The following is a 6,121-nucleotide window of genomic DNA, read 5'->3' as shown; positions in this document are numbered from 1 at the left end:
CCGGGGTTCGATCCCCGTCCGCGTCATACCAAAAGACGTTAAAAGATGGTACTTGTTGTTACCCTGTCTGGCGCTCGGCATAAGGGGGTAAAGCAAGGACTGGTCGGCTCGGAGTCAGTATTACTGTGTCTGAGTGGGGTATTCATGTTAAACTGCGGCATGGTATCTCAGTGAGCTAGCACTATAAATCGGCATCAGTCCGGACTAGTACAAGCAGCCACACAAACACACACACGTACATGCACGTCGCTATATAAGTGCAATAATCTTGGACATGACCTTAAACCCAATTTCACCTCACCCCACCTCACTTTGATGAAAACAGCTTGGGGCGGCCATTATCCTGCTTTATAGCTAAAATGGATAGAATTATCATTAAACCGCCCGCATGTTATCAAAAATGAGCGGGCCACTTTATAAGGGTAACGCTGTTTTTCAGGGCATTTTCATTTGCAAAGCCTGAGGTCTTCCATTAACTGTCCGACGAAGTTGAAAAGACCGAGGGCTTCTGCAAATGATAATGCCCTGAAAAATAGCGTTACCATTATTATAGCTAAAATGGATGGAATTTGTTATCAAATAAAATGAAACAACAATATCCTATGACGTCACCTAACAACGGGCGTGATAATGGCCTGTCGTCAAGCAATATGAGGGCATTATCAAGTTACAATGGCCTGCTCATTTTTGATAACATGCGGACGGTTTTGATAATTCTAATCATTTTAGCTATAAAACTTGAAAACTGCGATTCATTTGGTGTTATTTCCGTATGACGCACGCACGCACCGGCTCATAATACCTTAATTTAGTGTTGATCTAGGATGATTTGTATACAAACACATGAACTTGTAAATTGTATTATTGATCTTGATAGTAACAATATCTGTTTGAATAAGGCATGGCGTTTACAGAATTGATATAATTTGGCGTTTTTTATAAAACTGTTATAATCAAAAAGGGGTTAAACCCAACTCTCTGCTCTTAACAGGATTTATTTGAGACTAGGAAGAAAGTATCGGTTACAGGTTTGTAGGTCAAAGGAAGTTTGCTTTACCGAGGAAATAGATTGAAAGACAACAATAGTTTCATGGAGACAAAGACACAAGTAACGGTTACTGGTTTGTAGGTCAATGGACGGAAATAGATAAAAGGACAAAACAAGTTTATTGACCTGTTTTGTTCAGTTTTAAATGTTTGGGGGGGACGGGTGGTACAGTCGTCTAAAGCGCCGCAATTCAAATTCGATTCGTATACTTCTTCCATTTGAAACCATTAGGACGCACGGGTGGCGCCATGATTCGCTGTGCAGAGTTGCGTCCCTTGGGCACGCCAGGAACCTATGATTGTGGGTTCGAATCCCGATTCGCCCCGATTATGTTTCTAGATTTGTCAGCAGCATACCCGTGCTCTTGGGTTTCACCGAAGTGGTAAACGTCTGAGACCTGCATCACTTCGGGCTTTCCTCCCACATTAAGCTGGAATACTGTTAAAAGCGGCGTTAAACCCAACTCACTCACTCACTCTTTTAAATACCTTGGTCTTTGGGGTCTTTGCCCATTTAGGAAATAAACCCATTTTTTTTTAAATTTTGAGTTGGTTCAAAGTTTGATATTGTTTTTAATGTGAAGTTTACCCGAATATGGCTTTCAATTGGACGAGATGTGGGTCGCATGGAAGCTAAAATGAAGTTCATAAATGTGTGAACGACTCATTTTGACGCTCATATCCGTCTTTCACATGATTTTTCTGGAAATGACAGTGACGGAGCAGTTCCACATTCCTGGGGAAACCCCTGGGAATTCCCTAGCACGATTTTGTTGGTTGGTTTGTTGTTTAACGCCGCACTTGCAAATACAATGAAAATACAATAGCGTTGTTTCTGATCATTTAGACCCATTGATCTTGAACTTTAGCATGCGCTGGGGTAAATCAGAGAGCTTAACTGTCTGTCCGTTCAAGAATATGTTTGCAACGACCCATCCCAGTGAATAAAACGAAGAAATGCACATCCAAACTAGACTATCGTAGTAGTATCGACAGGTACAGTATGAGCGAGTGAGTGAGTGAGTTAGTTGGGTTTAACGCCTCTTTTAACAGTATTCCAGTTATATCACGGCGTGTCAGCCTAATGTGGAAGGAAAGCCCGAAGTGTTGCAGGTCTCAGACGTTTACCACTTCGGTGAAACCCACGAGCACTGGTATGGTGCTGACAAACCTAGAAACATAATCGGGGCGAACCGGGATTCAAAGCCACAATCATATGTTTCAAGGGACGCAACTCTGCATAGCGAAACGCGGCGCCTTAGACGACCGGGCCACCCCTGCCCCCTGGGACAGTATGAATTTATCTAAGTATTTATCTGACACATTTTTATAATCACCTTTCAATGATCGGCCAGTTGAACAATGATGACAAAAACTTGTAACAGCCACAGGTCCATTAACAACATTACAACCGTCACGTTTATCGTGTCGGCCATTTTGACGTCTTGTACTTGATTTAAATGTATTACGACGCACTGTCATTGTGACTGACTTACTGAGGTAGTTTTTAACAGACCTTTCTCATCTAATGATAAAATTATTTCAATATTTTTTTGTACACAAACCACAAAAGATGTCACCGAAGAACACTATGAGTATACATATAAGTTGTAGCAGTGTCACTCGTCAGGTTTTATACCACTCGGCGAATTCAAAATTGATAGAAACAGCTGTTCATTGACTCAGAAAAAGCGTGCACCTTTTTGCTTCGAGGCGGGGTATAAGTGAGCTTTTTTCCCCTCTCAGAAATCCACGTGCAGCAGGTCTTGTTCGTGTCGGGGTGTAACAAATTTATTCTCTCGCTGACAAATTTATTTCCCTCCAAGGCATAGTATTTTATCAAGATCTCGTAAACAAATTTGATCTCACCTCTCTAACATGGGGGTATGATAAACGCTCTTGTCACCTCTGCTAATGCATCTTCCCGAGTCAAGGGAGTTAACTGACTGTGAAAATCCAGTTTCCAAACTAGGCTGCAATTATAGAGTTATATTTTGGCTGAACTAACGAATCTGCATAATCCAATCAAAGTCATGCAACAAAATCGACATCCGGTTCGTAAACAACATGGATTTCAACGTGCAGATTTCAGTCGACTGGAGGATTTGCAAAAGCTGTTTACCGTCAACTGGGCGACGACACATACTTTCCCAATCTTTTCATGTTTTTAATCAAGGTGCTCACGCGATTTGATGCACTTTGCGAGGTAAGATTCATTTTATTACAATATATGTCTTGATCATCGTTTAGATCGTCTTGACTGGGCGCCGCCATTTTGTTTGAAGAAAATGCAAGTGATACGAGAGGTGAAATCTGATTGGTCCATAAGAGGGGCATAGACTGGACATAACTCGTAATAGCCACTGGTGGCGCTACGGTCGAGCCAAGAAATTCCAGGCAAGTTCGGCAAGGGTGGAAACTGGACTTTTAGAGACAGTTAATTCCCTTGCCTCGGGAAGATGCTACTAATGAGGAATCACTTCATTCATGGTTGTTGTATGGTTATCTGTGTAAACATAAGTCATACGTACTAAATGAAATTTTGAAAAGATTTACATTGTTCGTGATATAGAAAATAAGAATTTACTTTCACTTTGTGCGAGTTAATTGGAACATGAAGCTGCATAGAGTGAAGGCCAAACTTTGTGTGAACGTCGTCGCTTAAGACTGTTTGAAGTTTTTTTAGCCAACGTTTATGTTGAAACTTCCGTCTTCCCTGACGCCCCCTCATCAAGAAGGGTAATATGTTGGTCGTTTTTCTTTCACCAAACTGGGTAGTAACAAAGCGTATCCTTCACCAAACTGGGTAGTAACAAAGCGTATCCTTCACCAAACTGGGTAGTAACAAAGCGTATCCTTCACCAAACTGGGTAGTAACAAAGCGTATCCTTCGCCAAACTGAGTAGTAACAAAGCTTATCCTTCACCAAACTGAGTAGTAACAAAGCTTATCCTTCACCAAACAGTGTAGTAACAAAGCGTATCCTTCACCAAACTGGTGAGAAACAAAGCGTATCCTTCACCAAACTGAGTAGTAAGAAAGCGTAGCCTTCACCAAACTGGGTAGTAACAGAGCGTATCTTTCACCAAACTGGGGAGTGACAAAGCGTATCCTTTACCAAACTAGGTAGTAACAAAGCGTATCCTTCACCAAACTGGGTAGTAACAAAGCTTATCCTTCACCAAACTGGGGAGTAACAAAGAGTATCCTTCACCAAACTGGGTAGTAACAAAGCTTATCCTTCACCAAACTGGGTAGTAACAAAGCTTATCCTTCACCAAACTGGGTAGTAACAAAGCGTATCTTTCATCAAACTGGGTAGTAACAAAGCGTATCTTTCATCAAACTAGGTAGTAACAAAGCGTATCCTTCACCAAGCTGTGTAGTAACAAAGCGTATCTTTCATCAAACTAGGTAGTAACAAAGCGTATCTTTCATCAAACTGGGTAGTAACAAAGCGTATTTTTCATCAAACTGGGTAGTAACAAAGCGTATCCTTCACCAAGCTGTGTAGTAACAAAGCGTATCTTTCATCAACCTTAGTAGTAACAAAGCGTATCCTTCACCAAACTGGGTAGTAACAAAGCTTATCCTTCACCAAACAGGGTAGTGACAAAGCGTATCCTTCACCAAACTGGGTAGTAACAAAGCGTATCTTTCATAACACCAGGTAGTAACAAAGCGTATCTTTCATCAACCTTAGTAGTAACAAAGTGTATCTTTCATCAAACTGGGTAGTAACAAAGCGCATCTTTCATCAAACTGGGGAGTGACAAAGCGTATCCTTTACCAAACTAGGTAGTAACAAAGCGTATCTTTCATCAAACTGGGTAGTAACAAAGCGTATCCTTCACCAAGCTGTGTAGTAACAAAGCGTATCTTTCATCAAACTAGGTAGTAACAAAGCGTATCTTTCATCAACCTTAGTAGTAACAAAGCGTATCTTTCATCAAACTGGGTAGTAACAAAGCGTATCCTTCACCAAGCTGTGTAGTAACAAAGCGTATCTTTCATCAACCTTAGTAGTAACAAAGCGTATCTTTCATCAACCTAGGTAGTAACAAAGCGTATCCTTCACCAAACTTGGTAGTAACAAAGCGTATCCTTCACCAAACTGGGGAGTAACAAAGCGTATCCTTCACCAAACTGGGTAGTAACAAAGCGTATCTTTCATCAAACTGGGGAGTAACAAAGCGTATCCTTCCCCAAACTGGGTAGTAACAAAGCGTATCTTTCACCAAACTGGGTAGTAACAAAGCGTATCTTTCATCAAACTGGATAGTAACAAAGCTTATCCTTCACCAAACAGGGTAGTAACAAAGCGTATCCTTCACCAAACAGGGTAGTAACAAAGCTTATCCTTCACCAAACTGGGTAGTAACAAAGCGTATCTTTCATCAAACTGGGTAGTAACAAAGCGTATCTTTCATCAAACTGGGTAGTAACAAAGCGTATCTTTCATCAAACTGGGTAGTAACAAAGCGCATCTTTCATCAAACTGGGTACATAGTAACAAAGCCTGACATTGGGTCATACGAGTATCATATGGTCCCGGGTTTTTTAACACTTGACTTGTCTTTGCGTGTGTTTGAGACGGGTGCCAGAGTGGTACAGGATACACCCACCTGTTGTTGATACTTATTATTTTCAGCAGCAACTTTTTGATACAACGTGTCTGAGAATTGAGAAACTGTGTCCCACTCATTAGCTCAGAACATGCCACCAAGGAGATCGAAAACAGGACATGTATGGGATGTTTAAAAAAAGCGTAAAAGAGGATTTTCTTTTCACGTTAAACTATATGTATCCTGGGTATAGGTTATCAAGAAACAGTGCTTAAACCAACCGTGTACTGTTCGTTCGTTCGTTCGTTCGTTCGTTCGTTCGTTCGTTCGTTCGTTCGTTCGTTCGTTCGTTCGTTCGTTCATTCATTCATTCATTCATTCATTTGGGGCGGTCGGGTAGCCTAGTGGTTAAAGCGTTCGCTCGTCACGCAAAAGACCCGGGTTCGATTCCCGACATGGGTACAATGTGTGAAGCCCATTTCTGGTGTCCCCCGCCGTGATATTGCTGG

The sequence above is a fragment of the Haliotis rufescens genome, unplaced genomic scaffold, assembly GCF_023055435.1.
Source record: "Haliotis rufescens isolate VD_foot unplaced genomic scaffold, xgHalRufe1.0.p SCAF_129, whole genome shotgun sequence".
Classification (NCBI taxonomy): Eukaryota; Metazoa; Mollusca; class Gastropoda; order Lepetellida; family Haliotidae; genus Haliotis; species Haliotis rufescens.
This window is presented reverse-complemented; position numbering follows the sequence as displayed.